At 40.1% G+C, this 15,912-nt stretch overlaps 1 protein-coding gene across 1 annotated transcript in view; it reads right to left on the bottom strand.

Moving 5' to 3' along the window:
• Positions 1-13,292, bottom strand: part of tspan9a (tetraspanin 9a) — a 176,035-nt gene extending 162,743 nt beyond the window's left edge. The window contains exon 1 of the mRNA XM_040025085.1: positions 13,004-13,292. The gene's annotated coding sequence lies outside the window, so the exon portion shown is untranslated. The remainder of the gene's footprint in view (positions 1-13,003) is intronic.
• Between the last annotated feature and the right edge of the window lie 2,620 nt (positions 13,293-15,912).

Below are 15,912 nucleotides of genomic sequence, written 5' to 3'. Positions count from 1 at the left end.
AGCACCTATCTTAACTTCTGTAGGTATTTAACTATGACTGCCCTCTTCACCATGGTTCTCATTGGCCTGTGGGATCTCCATACACAACTATTACATATCCAGCATTCAAACCTCTCCACCTCTTTAGTACTCATCACCTTCTCTCTCTTGGCCACCGTTTAGCCACACTTATCCAGCCCAAATGACATTTGAATGAGATCCTTGTGAGGTGGATCAATAAGTTGATGTCTCAGCCACTTCTGGCGCACAGCTTGATCTTCCATATACAGTAGGTGACTTATGATTACTTATAATTACTCCATTCTTTAGCAGTTTTAAACTAATGCAGAATAGCAGTGGGAGTAGTTAGTACAGGCGGTGCTCAGTTTGGTCTTTGTGATCTTTACTGATATATATGTATATAATTAAAGTCCTGACCTCCTTCTGTACTACTTACTTGAAATGTTTCACAAACTATCACAAGCTATTTTGCATGTGATATAGTATTGCTTTTACTGTGTAATCTTTGAGTAATGTTTCATGTTTTGGTGTCTATAACACAGTAATTTGCCAATATTTGGGATAACTAGACTATAAATTAAGTTCCTATAATTACTGTATATTTAAATAAAGCTTTCAACCTCAAATGTTCTTTTGCCAAGACAATTAACAGCTGTTGTATCTTATTTTGAAAAAATTTTCCAGGCCAAAATTTGACAAATAGAGTATTATAAGAAGCACAACAGCAATCATAGGTACATGCCCCCCTAAATATACGGCCAACAATAAAAAGGAAAAAAAAAATCTGAATTTGCTGTAATTTTTTCTGTCTTATGCTGAAAATGTGGTTCAAAGGTTAATTGTTTTAATAATGTGCAGCTTTTGAAAGATTGATAAGAGATGGGCGACAGATATTAAGTCGACCCCATTGACTGGAACTGACAACTGCTTTATTTTTACATAATGACAAAGTAACACACAGACTTATAAATCACATGTTAATAAATGCACTGAGCATATGAGCCAGCCAAACGGCAGCACTTGCATCACAGCGGCAGTAAATAGGAACATCTATGCACAAAGAAATGAGTACTGCTATTAATAGCAGGACATGAACAATTACTCTGAGTCAAGAGCATCTCAATCAAGCATTCTTTAAGGAATTGCTACAGAGCTCCGATTACACAGGAGAGAGCCTCAGCCGCAACTTCTGAATCAGAAACACGAGGCTGTGTTGCTAAGAGTGACTCTGCAAACCTCATCCTCAGAAGAAGCCACAGCCTGCAGTGGAAACCGGGTATGACAGAGAAAGTATTTTGCAACTATCTAATGAAATTTAGCAGAGTGCTGAGTCCTTCATGACAAAAGTTCTGTTCTTTGATTGTTTGTAGGAGTAATCGCAGCACAAGTGTGGAAAAAAGGGTTTGTGAAAACATCTGGAAACACAATTTACTTAAATGTGAGAGGTACTCCCACTGAGAAGTAATATTTCAGCTGTCAAACAAAACAAGTTGCTTTGCCAAGAAAGGATTTGCCTTTGAACACCGAGGAAAAACTTTTGTTGTATGAGCTTCTTGGAAAGGATCAATGTGGGCTTTGCACATACTGTGAGTACCAGCATTATGAGCAATGGGACAGTCAAGCTAATTCAATTGTTATTGTGTCTCCTTTCAGGCTTCATAATGGGAATCCAATACTTCTGACATACAATTAGACAGATCGGACTGCCATAGAAACAATTTCACATTTATGAGAATTTCAGTCCAGAGTCCAGAAACTGTGTGAATTTTTTAAGTGTTATATTGGGCGGTTTATAATAACATAACCACGGGATAAAACGAAATAAGGTGGAATAATAAAGACGTTGAAGTTACAGTATACAAATTCCCTCTGCAGTGCTGCAGAAATTTAACACAAGCCAGACGGCAGCAAGCAGATCACAGCTCACACTGTGGGACCAGCAGCACATCCACAGCAGTCAGTGAGCTCAGTGTGGTCTTTTAAAAACACAGGACATCAATCCTGGCCATGTTGTCTAAATGAAGAACACTGCCAAGAACTTGCACACAGTCTGGGCAGAGGGGTTTGGGCCACCATACATGAGTTGTTGCTATAACACTGTCTTCTGTCTGAAAAGGATTATAGACTTTCAAAGGATGTCTACCTGTGCTCCATCACATGTCGTCACATCCACAATGGGCATATTCACACAGTTTACTATAGTCTCATTTGTACAGCAAGTCCTGAACCTGAAAACTGATTTTCCAGTCTGTTCAGGGTTCCTGCTTGGAGTCCAGCTAATTTGCATGTTAAACAGGAGCTCTCAAAATATTTGAATGCATGTGTCAAACAGGCTGAGGCCAGGGGCAGAGAGGTTCCTTGTTACCATCCTCGTGTGCGGTTTCCATCCTTCAGAAGGCAAAGCAAGGAGAGAAGAGGTTCATGGGTCAATCAGACTGCCCCTCTTCAGCAAATGCCAAGACGTTTGTAGCCCAGAACTACAAGAACAAAACCCTCCTGTGCACTCTGCAAACCAGTTCAGCGATTTAAAGCAAACCAGTTTACATTCAGGTTAAAAAAAAAATCCTGGATGGATGGATGTTTGTCCACATATTAGAACAAGTTTAAAAATGGATTTCTAAAATTTATGCAGCTTTGGACACAACCACAACAGTGTGGCATGTAGGATCCAAGTAACTCACTTTTCAGGATGTCAACTTCGTAACCAGATCTTACTTCAGATTTTGAAAGCAGATTCAGAGTTAAACGGTAGGTTATAGAAATATCATATCCTAAGCTTTGGACATCTCACGGAGCACTGTTCAAGCTAACATTGAAAAATGGAAATTGGAGTATAACACAACTGCAAACCTACCAAGACAGTGCCATCTACCTACACAGAGCAGCAGCCAAGAAGCCCATGGTAACCCTGGAGGAGCTGCAGAAATCCAAATCTCAGGCTGGAGAATCTGTCTTCACATTAGCACTTCACAAATCTAACAAGAAGCTATAAGAAATCCTGTTTGCTACAAGCCATGTAGGGGACACAGCAAGCTCTGGTCAGATGAAACCAAAACTGAGCATTTTGCCGTATGTTTAAATGACCCAGTCAAGGTCCAGACACGTCCTGTCCTAAATCCCATTAGCATGACTTGAAAATTGCTCTTCAACAACGCTCTCCAGCTAATCTGACTGCAACTGCAGGGAAAATTGATTCGACAAAGTATTGACTCAGGGGGGCTAAACACAAATGCACATCATGCATCTTTTTCCTTCCACTACACAATTATATATGTCACAGTGTGTTGGTGTATCACACAGAATCTCAAGTATATACATCGAAATAATCACCACTACTTATTCAAAGCAGAAAACCCAAACAAAGAAACAACGTAGGGACACTTTTCTGTTATTTGTGTACTAAATGTACTTTTTCTAATATTTTGAGTCGTTTTCTCAACAGTATGCAGTCACCGACAGTAAGCATTTGGTTAGTGGAGTTTTAACCCAGGCACTGTAAGCTTGTTTTAATAAGACATAGCTTGTTTGCCCACAGTGTGAAAAAAAACAAACAGAAACAAGCATAACTGAGTAAAAGACTCGAGCAGAATTTACTGGGTTCATGGTCATTCTCTTCAACACAACAACACCCTGATAGCTCATCTGGGTTGAGCATTAGAAGTGGGATTTGCTGTGATATATCTGGCTTTGTATTTGTTTTCACTGCATGCTTGGCTGAAGAATCTCATTCAGCTACAAGAATGTGGAGAAAGCGTCAGCTATTCAACACAATAACAGGTTCATTGCCCTCAATCAAAACGGATCACTGCTTTTTCTTTCAAATAAAAGAAACGGAGATATCCATATTTTTATTTGGAACTTTCAGAAATCAGCATTACAGCATGTTAAAAAAAACTACAAGTGCAGAACAGCAGCAGGAAAAAAACAAAACAACTAAAAACTTATCGTCATTTCAGGTGTTTCTATAGCGTCCATGCTTCAGGTGCAGGGTTAAGAGCTGACTGATGCAAATAAATACAAAAAGGTTTATTAAATGTTCATTTCAGAAATGATAGTATGGCTCATTGGAGGTGTAAAATAAGTTACTTTACATTTAATTACATGGGGGGAAAAACTGCTTCTTTTAAAAGGCAATTCTTTCTAATTAGCTTAGCCTTTTATCTATTATAATGCAGAAAACGTGGGATTTGGGTGTTTAGATATTTTGTTTTAAACTAAACAGCCAAATGTTCAGTGTGTTCAGATCATCAAAATGACAATTACATATGTTAATCTGCAAGGGTGAAATTATTTATTGTACCTTTCTATTACAGTATTACGGTGTAAGCCAATCACTGCAAAGACCCACAGTTTGTCTGCTTTGAAAACCTTTAATTTGATGGTTATAGTGGAACATGTTATTTTTTCTGTCATAGCACGTAGCACTCAATTACGTACACAAAAAACCTTTACAAAGACAGAAAAGTATATAGACATATGTCTCTAATTTTTACCTACCACAGAATGTGAACAGTCATACTGCGAACCATCCGAAAACACACTAGACACCACAACTCACACAGTATTTTACACAATCCAGTCAAAGTTCATTAGGATACAACGTTCAGGAATTGATCTCACTACTTTATCTTAATTATTGTCAAAAAAAAGTTTGCTACGATATAATATATTTGCCACGTCACCTCTTCAGAGAAAGCTACTACAGCAATATTGGTACTAATATTTGATCATTTAAAAATCTAATACATGATACAAAATGTGCACAGAGAAAATTTACCAAACATTTGTCATGTGTAGTTGTGAGTCCCTGCTAAGATAATATGTAGTTTTAAAATATTGGTACAATGTGTGGATGAATCATTTACACTCTGAAAAAGTCAAATCCAGCGAGCTGGTCATCGTGTTTGAGGTTTTCCAAAGACTTGAAAGTCAATCATGTGTTGACAAAGTCAACACACAACATATTTTTGTTTATTTTTAAATGTAGATACCAATATATTGGTAATGACCTAAAACGATATATTGTTAATACTATTCTACTCTGCTGCCTGATGGCAAAAGAGCCAAACGGGACAGGCAAAAAATAAATAAAATAAAAAAATACTATTCTACTCAGGCACACAAGCTCATGATTGCATAGTTCCAGAACGCCAGAAGTAAAAAAAAACAAAAAAAACCCAACAACACTAAAATACACAAATAAATAAATACATTATAAAACTTTTTTTAAATTACGCTGTTCTCTCCTTTTCTCTCATCACGCACAACTAGGCTGCCTCCAGCTATGGTGCTATCTTTAGATCACTCTGTGCTGGAGCTCCTTCACCGTGTCAAAATCATGACCCTTCAACAACAACAGCAACATTTAAAATGATATGCATGCTTCTGGCCTGACGTCTGATGTTAGGGGTTAAAAACAGGTTACTCTTCAAATGAAAATTGCACCTTCGCCCGTGGGTTGTAATCAGAGACCCAGCCCACTGAAGTTTCGATCTACATACAACTGCAAGTATTAAGTAAAGGAAAGAGAAGATGACCCAGAATGGGAGAAATTAATAATTTTATATTTTGTTCAAGGACTGATTGCAATCATTTGACAAACGAACATAAAGAACTTTCACTCTATGTTGGTCTCCAGTTGGCTATTTTATCATGACCTTTCTAACAGAGCAAGCGGGATGAAGAAGAAGCACAAATCAAACAACAGCACTAACGTACAGTATATGTGCTGTACAAGTGTTTTTATCTACCCAAGCCAATAAGATGTATGTGGTCTGCCAATGTGTATGTCCTGCATGCAGCTCAAAATCTGTGACTCCACAGTAAATGTGCACAAACTGTGCATTTGCTGGAGGAATAAACTGGATGCACGGTCTGTGCACTTTCTGATACAGCATTTACATGAGTACCACCATTTCTGTGATTAGTAGATTAGTCTGCTTCTGGACAGAAGCTTATAAGCTTAGTCTAAAATGAAAACGCTGTTCAGATCCACATGCTACACCAACTGAAATAGGCCTACAGTACACCCACACATTTTATGTCCCTCTGGGATCTTTTAATCTATCATTAAAAGAGTTTTTGGCAGCAAAGACAAATGTTTTTTTTCTCTCAGTAGCCACAGTTTGGCAAGTTAATACAGAGGAGCAAGTCTGACCACAAGCTTGAATTTTAACCATTTACTGGATTTTCTTAGGTGTCTCCTTTGCTTATTTGGATTTTACATCAAAAGCATATTTAAGCAGCCTACTAAGAGTTGGAGCATTAATTGAGCTTTATTGCATGACTGCAGAATTGTGGTTTACTCAGTTTAATAAACATCATGTCTCTGATTAAGGTTCTTCTACAGAAAAGGTTTGGTAATGGTTTCCATATAATTGTATCTTTGGTTTTAAACAGCTGACGTGTGACTGTATTTAAAAGCATTTATATGTTCTGGAGTGATTTTCTATGGGATTGCATTCTTCCACAATGAACCGATGAATGGAGCCAATTTGATTAATCATCCCCCACAAATAACTCACACATGCATCACAGAGGAACGGGACGAGACTTATAAGTATAATGCATTCCCCAAATATTTAGTAACAAACTCACTTATCGTTCACCTGCTCCCTATGCACACTGCCGTGAGTTCGCAGAATCGGCTCCTTGAGCACAAGAAATGACAACATCACAGAACGCAAGTATGGAGAAGCTCGCGGCTCTCCAACGGGAGATTGAGAGACCAGTGTTGGACTGTAGAACTGCTTTGAAATTCATACGAGTTGTTCGCACTAAAGTAAAAAGCCCCATCACTTCATGCGGAGACCCTTTCGGCGCCAGCTGTGGGCTCAAGGCTGGAGCTGAACAAAAACACCCTGATAACGACTGTGTTTAGTCTGTTCCTTCCCATTCCATACAAGGCCACCTGGGTTGGCTGGAAGACTGTTTACTTAGCCTGGGAGGGCGAAGGACACTGTCTCAGCTGAACTCTGGACACGCACACACATACATATACACTGATATGCACTCACTCATCCCCCCTCGCTTTCCAAACGCCTTCGATGCTTGTTCCCTCCTGGAGAACACGGCGGGTCTGAGCCCGCGCTGGAATGGTAGCGCTGGGCAGGATGCTGTGTTTGCTTCGGATTACTCCTCACCCCCCACCCGACCCTGTGGCTGGTCACGTGCTCCATAATGTTGTGCTGTGGACATTTATGTGCTTTTTGTGCAGAGGAGTTTTTTTGTTTCCTGTTCTCATGCTGTCCTCCCAGGAGCCCAGCATGAGTAGAGGTCTATTTTTTTCCTCTTGTACTTTCCCATTGTAGTGTATATTTCAGTGTTTGTTTTCTGTGACGCTACCGATCTCCGACCTGTATCCCCATGTGATGTCTGTGTTGTGTGAGTAAGGTCGGGGGGGGGGGGGGGGGGGGGGTCTTATCAAGAATAAAACCTTGATTGATTGATTGATTGATTGATTATAGGGAGGTGATCTGCACAGGGAGGAGAAATATATTAGAGTTCAAAACAATATGTCACCACAAGAAAGTCTCTAAGGGAAGAAGGGAAGGAGACTCATGTTTAAAGCATTCAGTGGATGTAGGTCTCAATCCAAGTTTCATGTGGCTCTGTAGTTGCTCATAAAGTTGTTTTTAATTAGCACACTGGCATCAAGCATGAGAGCTTCTTCTGCCTTGTCAGTGAAGCTCTCTTGTGTACAGTTAATCACAACAGCTTCAAAGCTGGTAATAAATTACTCTTTCGGGATCTTTATGATTATAACAACGAGCATTTAGAACAGCAGAGGAGACGATCTCCCGAAGTTTTGCCAATACAGGTAACAGAACAGGAAATGTTTCCTTTTTCTCTTAAATAATATTAAGAATGATTCAACTCAGAGTGCTTCTCCAACTGAGTAATCTAAATTTCCTTTACTATGTAGCATAAGATGTCATGCTACGTGTATAATATATTAAATATGATAAATGTACGTTAGCAACAAGTGCTGCTTTGAATATTTACTCTTGTGCTCTCTGACGGAAAGGTTCATGATTTGTGGCTGGGCTGATTGTAAGATGGGATGTTTCTATCAAATTATTTAACAAATTATTTATGTTTTGCTTAATTCACCTTAAGGCCTTTGAAGTTTTGCATTCTGTAGACAAACTGTAGCCCTGTGTTAGGCTAGTGACTTGTGCAGTATGTACACCACCTCTCTGCTTTATATTGTAAGGTAAAGAGCTCACAATAATACAGAGGCCAGCTGCAGTCTCTCCAATGATCCTCAGTTGGTTAAGCAGCTAATAAAATAGGTGGATGGATGGAGGGGAACCGTGCAGTAAATACTGTGGTGTAAAGGGGCATGTAGGGAACTTTGATGTCAAAGATTACTGGTTTGATAAAACACTTGCTACTGTAGCTGTCTGTGGGTGGTAAGCCACCCACAGACAGACTTTAATTTGATGGTTATAGTGGAACATGTTATTTTTTCTGTCATAGCACGTAGCACTCAATTACACAAAAAAAACCCTTTACAAAGACAGAAAAGTATATAGACAAATGTCTCTCATTTTTACCTACCACAGAATGTGAACAGTCATACTGCGAACCATCCGAAAACACACTAGACACCACAACTCACACAGTAATTTACACAATACAGTCAAAGTTCATTAGGATACAGCGTTCAGGAATTGATCTCACTACTTTAACTTAACTATTGTCAATAAAAAAAAAAGTTTACTATGATGTAATGCATTTGCCTCGTCACCTCTTCAGAGAAACCTACTATATTTACATCTCAAAGAATCTGTTTACTGGGGGAACGCTGCTTCGAAAGAGCCCCAGAGAGGCTGATTTAAAAGAGAATAGCTGATGCCGGCTTCTAGTGTAACCTCTCAAAAACAACGTTTTCACAACTGTGCGAGTGCACATAGCAACAGAATTACCCATCAAATCCATGCTAATGTACCTGGTCTTGCACACTTAGTTTGATGCAAAAGAGAATCTATACCCAGCTGACTGAAAAGCAGGTACATCATGGTAGAGCTTAGTCAGAACCAAGGCTGCGCATGCAGACTCCATAAAGAAGAGCCCCGGTTGATCTGCAGGTTGAATCCAGAAGCCTCTCGATGGAAGATAACAGTGCTAACCACTGTATCACTGTGCAGCCCTAAAGCAAATTTAATGTAATATTGTAACAGTAGAGACTTCTGTACTCCTGTTCAGTTTAATAAAGCAGAACTTCACTTAGATTGAATTACCTGCCATATTTTATTCACTTCACTTCACCTACTGAAATGTTTAAAGCTGAGATAGATAATGATCAAAGTACTGCTTGTAACCTGTGGAGCTCTCACTCACACATCATGGTCAAAACAGCCTAATGACGAATAAAATCAACAGCATCACATCAAACATAGACATATACTGTAACTGCAGAAGTGTGATTCCCTTATGGAATGTCACTAGGGAATCTCATTATAAAAGATATGGTCTATAACTAAAAAAATGTAAGTGTTTCAATGTGGAAAATGTTTTTATGTGCAACCAGATGGATTCTGGCTTTCTCCTCTTGACTTTAAAAATGAAGCCACACGATACCTTCAGTACACCAATAAAAAAATGACAAAAAAGTACAAACATGATATGTAATATGATATCAGTGTCTAAGCAGTACCAAAATTTGTTTGTTATTATTTTCTGCTATTTATTTAGTTGCATGAGGAAAAGCTACATTTAATTATTTGATAGCTTGCAAATAATATTTTAATAAAAAGTGTTTACAGGTTACTGTGGGGAAGTCATTTTAGACAGCAACCATTATAGACCGGCTGTGTCCTAGAGATCAGATGAAAAAGGTTCCCACATATCCGCCCATCAACACAGACAAAGGCAAACAATGGAGGCTACAGCTAAACAGGCCACCAGGAAAGGAAGTCCTCCAAGCTAAAGACAACAAGTCTGTTGTTTCAAATTCCACTCTGACTGCAACAAAACTGCAGAGCAGACAGTATCAGTCGAGACCACACGGAACCAAGAATATTAAATGTAAGGCATGGACTGAGTTAAGGGTGCTGAAATTCAACAGTTATACAAAATAAAGCACAAACTAAGCAAGGTGGTCTGATTGTGTGTTGTCAGTAGCACCTTTAGTCTTTTTTACATTGTTATTGATTTTTTCTTCCATAGTGAGACGGTTTGGCAACGATGCGCGCAGGAAACGAGCTCCCCGCTGTACACATTTGGAAACAATGTTCTCCCACAGAAAGTGAATATGAAACACGATGCACTGTAGTCCTGATCACACGAGTTTTGGTGAGAGAAATCTGTTTCACCTTCACTCTGAGCAGACAGGATTCTGACTTGGAAATAAAAGGTGACTGTAAAGTCAAAATATAGGCATAGACTGTGCTGCTGGCTATGTACGTGCAGCTGAGACTTGGATATCTGATCTGCATCTCATAAATGCACGCCTTGAGTAGGCCATAAATATAAAAGTCTAAAATAAAGAACATAGCGCAGGCTTCCCTGACGCAACTTGCAAAGTCAGAGTGAGTCATTGCACATGGTGCACAGCAGCAAGGAACCAGTTATCTCTCACAAAGACAAAGGCCGCTGTGCTCTTCCTGTTGCTGATTGGCCTGGAGGGATGTGATTAAAGTAGCAGAAAAAAAGGGGGGGGGGGATACAAGACAGAGCTAAATGTTGACATAGCAGCACAGCTCACCCATTGTGAGTCCTCGCAGAATGAAATCTGCCCAGCACGGACGGTCGTGCCTACTCGTCCCAGTGAATAGGAACGTTCACGAAGGGGCAGAACAGAGAAACGAACTCTGCGGCGGCTGCGTGGGACAGCGAAAGCCGAGGAAGTAAACACGGTTGAGAGGCTCACATTGCCGCTTTTGTTTGTCACCACAGAGAATCAGCCAGTGTGCCCCAGGGGAAAACCTCTTCACAATGCTCATAACTGTTACTGAATTAAAATACAGTAGCCTTAGAGCGCTGACTGTGCAAAGATTATATTTATTTATGTATTTATTTATTTTGCTCATGGATATGTCAAGTACTTATGATGAAATTCTTCCATCAATTTTACTATATCTAATCCAAGGCGGGCCATTTCTGTTCTGATGGTAGATTTCTTTGGTTAAAGAACAGCCACAGAGAAAAAGTTCCCTCCAGAGCTGCTGAAAATAATCCACCACAAAAATGAAAACTCAGAACAAAATGGAAATGTTACTTAACAGCAGCAGGTCAGTGGCGGGGCACTGACCTCATACCATGAGAGGAGGAGGAGGAATGTGAGGTCAGACGGAGACCTCTCACTCCCCTCTCATACACAGGAATAGATATGGTGTGCCATCCATGTTTGGAAACATGAGATTAAAATAAAAAAAAAAGGGGGGGGGGGGGGGGCACTGCTGTTTTGACACAGCTCTTTTTGACCTTTGACCCCTTCTGTGTCTAAACTTTGTGGTAGGTTTCGTTAACAATGTGTCTTCTGTGAATTTAACATTTTTCTGTGGGAAGGAAAAAATATTTGATTTTAAGGAAAGCATGCATAAAGCTTTTTGCAGAGAATTTAACTAGACCCAGTATTCTTGTCATTACTTATGTCATTTATATACTCCTACATGGTAATGAACTGATGCTTATAATACACATGGAGGCAGTTTAAGGTGATGAAGTCAGTGTAAGTGCAAATATTCCCTGTGAGCCGAAGGGTCAGGCTTCAGACTGATCTAAACACCCAGTTGTATGAGGTTTCTTTTGTTTGTTTATACCCTAAGCTCTAAGTAATGCCAGTAAAATCCTTCATACGGTCATCTCAGGCACACAGCTCTGGCCAGGGGAACCCAAATGGTGTTGACGTTTTTTGTTTGTGGCCAGTCAGATAAAAGTTGGCTTTAATGGAGGGTGGCCTTAAAGACGGGCAGGAAAAACAGCCATTTCAAGGCTCGGAATACAACAATTAATCATAATTTCATGCTTAGGTACACTACTCATAGCCAGGCCTACACTAAATTATATATCTGCAAATGGGATACACAAAAACATCATTCACATCCTCATTTTCAGTCATGACACTGCTTCACAGGACACAGACAAAACACTCATTGCCCGCATGGAAACATGTGGATGGAAATAAAGCTTCAGACACTTCACTGTGATCAGATCTAAAATGAGATCTGCAGCATCCTTAGGCGAAAAAGATGGGGTGATACTTATTAGGCTGATCAGAATGTCTGTTACTAAACACGCCCTGTGCACAATGGTGAACAGAAGGGACAATCAGTGAGGAACTCCAGAGATGAGCCTATTGTTGAATGGAAGTATGCTGTAACACAGCAGCCTCCCATTCAGCTGTTGCAAAGGACCCAGAATATACGCTTTTGATTCTTCAAATTCCTTCAGACTTACACGATCGACTTATAATATGACCAAAGAGGCAGCAAAATGCTTCGCTTAAACCAAAGACAGGGAAATTTACTTACATTTAAAAAGCCTTTAAAATGGACAGAGGCTAATACATTTATAGAGAGAGAACAGAGCAGGAGGATGAAAAGTTGAAGTGATCAAACATGACACAGTGTCACATTGAAATCTTGCCAAGTCCCTGCCAGAAATGAACACGGTCATGAAATAGCATTCATGGGAATAATACAGCCATTAAGGGTAATTCACTGGGATACTGAAACCACTCAATTCTCTACAGACCCACTATAATAACTTACAGTCCAGCAATAGTAAGAAAATATTCCCACAGTAGTTTAAAAAAAAAAGGTCACTGCAAATTGGCTGCCGCACTCCTGTTCGCTTACTTATCACATCACGTCGTACTGTAGTGGTTTCATTTTAAAGCCTTCAAGCATGTCGATGCAAAAAATGTCAAGTAGAAAGCTCTAAAAGCAGCGTGGCGCTTTACCGCGAACACACCGCTCGCTGAGCGGCCTCAACACCGACACGTTTAAAAATAATGATATCAATAATAAAAGCATGTAGGCAAACAGTTTCTTACCTGGTGAATCCCCAACTCTAAAGTTTCTCTGTAGCTGGAAGCTGTCAGACGGCAAATGACTGCCACGCAACTTCAGCTGAGCAGCTTTGGCCAAACTTTCCAGCCGGACGCGTTTGTAGTCCCACTTCTGTCCTGCCACAAAGTGTCTGGGACAGCACCCTTTCCAAAAATCGGACGTGTCTCCCTGACAGATGTCTTTAGCCGCTATATTATATGATGGATTGAGGACTGAGCTATCTGGTTGGACGAGGAGGAAATGAAGTTTGAGGAAGGAGGAGGGGCTCGCTCACTGGCTCCGACTGGAGCGTCGGAGACTCGGACCTTTATGAGTTACAGAGGCTTGGACGCCTATAGAAAACAGGTTTGATTTATTAAGATGTGACTCAGGGGTGTGATTATATAAAAGTTTGGCAGTTATAATAACGCGAGTTTTGACAGATGACCAGAGAGAATAAATTAAAGTATGTTTCCTATTAATTAAAAAGCGAGTGGTGTTTCTGATACAGTTATATATTTCATGAGCCAATACAGCAGCAAATCTATGTCCTTGCAATGTTCGTATGTCCAAATCACAAACGTGTTCAGTAAGCTGCCAGGCTTTCCTTTAGCTGCTGTGTGTATCTGAAAAGATTGCATAGAGCAAGTATGTAGAGGAAAGAGTGAGATGTCAGAGTGAGAGTAATATGGTGCCCAAAAATCTTCCTTCGGAAACATGATGAAGCTGTATTGACAAAGTGAGCATAAACACAGTAATTTAGTAGGAAAGGAATGGATGGAGAATTTTAATATTTGGAACTAACTGACAAGCCTTTACTGGACTCATCGTTTTATTTACACTGAAGTTAGGATGAGAATAAAATTGCTCACTGGTAAAGTAAACATGGCAGCATTCATGCATATCATCTAAAATTTCCAGGGATGAAAAATCACATTTCCACACATGCATGTGCAACAAAGCCTGTCATGAATGCAGTAGCCCCACAGTTATGCAGTCATACGTAGCCATAAGGTGCATTGAGCTCTTCTTGATTTAACCTCCTAAGACACGATCTCTTTAATGGCTTCCATTTTTATTTTCTCTGTGCTGTTTGGCTTTATAGTGTTCGATAGAACTGAGTAAAGATGTGCAAAACTCTTTATTTGGTGTCTGAACACAGCAGCATTTTTCCTGAGTATGAAAACAGAATGAAAAAAACAACAACAATTGTGCCCCTTTGAGCAATATGGCTCATTTGAAAGAGCAAAATTTAGTATTGTGGTCTAGATAATCCAAAATGTGATGTCCCCATGTGTGGACGCCGGGTCCTAGGAGGTTAAAGCATCCTATCTGGGCGCACAATGAAACTTTTGGGTGGCTTTAATAATTTAATCCACATGTCAGATTTCAACGTTGGTAGTTAAACTCATCACTCAGCATGAATGTCTCTTAGATTCTCCTGCGGTCACGGTTATGCTGCTATTAAACTGTGTTACTGGGAGAAATTTAAAAGGCATAATCATTAGACTGCACATTCTGGTCCCCCTGATGGATGGCATCAACATGAAGCAGAGTTTATGTGTTTAAACTTGTGTAATGGTAGCGCACTTAAAAGCTCTTCAGTGTGCTACTCTCTCCCATCAGTGTTTCTGAGTCAAATAAAACTACAAGGTTAAGGCTGAAAATCTATATTTTATGCAAATCTATTTGCAAGAAAAGAGTTTGGGGACAAGGTCAACACCAACATCATTTTGTATTTAAATTGAAACATAAAACTGGAGGTTGCTTCAGTGAGCTTTAGATAATACGAAGGGAGCTCCTAGCAAAAGTTTGCTCAAACGCTGGTTCGAGTGCAGAGTCAAGGAGGCCATTTACGTGAAAAGGGAAAGACCATCTCTGAATCGAGGAGGGGGCCTAAGGGTCCATCTGTCACCATCTTACAATGCTGTGATTGCAGCCATTCACCAGCTCTCTGTGAATGGTACTCATGGCCATTGATCAGTGGTCTTTGATCAGTGGTTGTTGATCAATGGTCATGAGAATTTGCATAATTATGATGAAGGAACTGACCTCACAGCCCATTGTTCCTTCAGTGGTGCAATGTACTGTTTATAAGGTTGGGGAAACCTGCAGTCAGCTGAGACTGAAGACGTCACCTGGATGAGTGACGAAACGTTTCCCCCACTGAAAACGTCCAGATGAACAGAATCAACTTTTGGAGATCTACTTACCTGGATGATCGAGCTTGCATCAAGACCCAGCAAGAGTTATTGGGTTATCTGTACTTCCTAAGCTCACAGCTTAAGAAATAATAAATCAATCAGCTCCAGCATTCTGACAGGTGTAACAGGTGTTGGATCCATGTGTTAACTGTTATGATTATGTATGGAGAAGTCCTGTTTTCCTCTGTACCAGATTTATATCCTTAGAAAGCAATTTACTCTCGTTTTAATTTTTGTTTTTTGCTTTCACTGAAATCCATAAACAGCAGATTTCTAACGGGTGACCAGGGAATGAGCTCACAAACACGCACAGTCAGTGTTAGCTTTGGGATTCTAGTCAGGAATGACAAGACAAACTGTAGTATATGACCACTAATTTGCATCACAGCAGGGATCATAATGTGACCAATCTGGCCTTTCCTCTTAGCAGCAGTAATATATACAGCAAGGGAAAGAGGCACAGGTGGAGCACGCTGAGCGAATGAGTTAATAGGTAGCTAGGGACGTTCCTGGGCGAGAGCCAGACTTGTACTAATTGGCCATGATCGCCAGCGAGGCATATCATGAAGATCACTTTCAGTAATATCAAAGATGAACATGTGCAGAACAGCATGTGAATTCTGAAAACCTGTCATGTGGTCTCTTCTTCCCAGCCTGTGAGAGGTGTTTTGTCTTTATGCACCATTTGAGTGTCTGGCAAGTGCCAGGAG

This window comes from Simochromis diagramma, unplaced genomic scaffold (assembly GCF_900408965.1).
Source record: "Simochromis diagramma unplaced genomic scaffold, fSimDia1.1 OVJJ01000293.1, whole genome shotgun sequence".
In the NCBI taxonomy this organism is placed as follows: domain Eukaryota; kingdom Metazoa; phylum Chordata; class Actinopteri; order Cichliformes; family Cichlidae; genus Simochromis; species Simochromis diagramma.
This window is presented reverse-complemented; position numbering and strand designations above follow the sequence as displayed.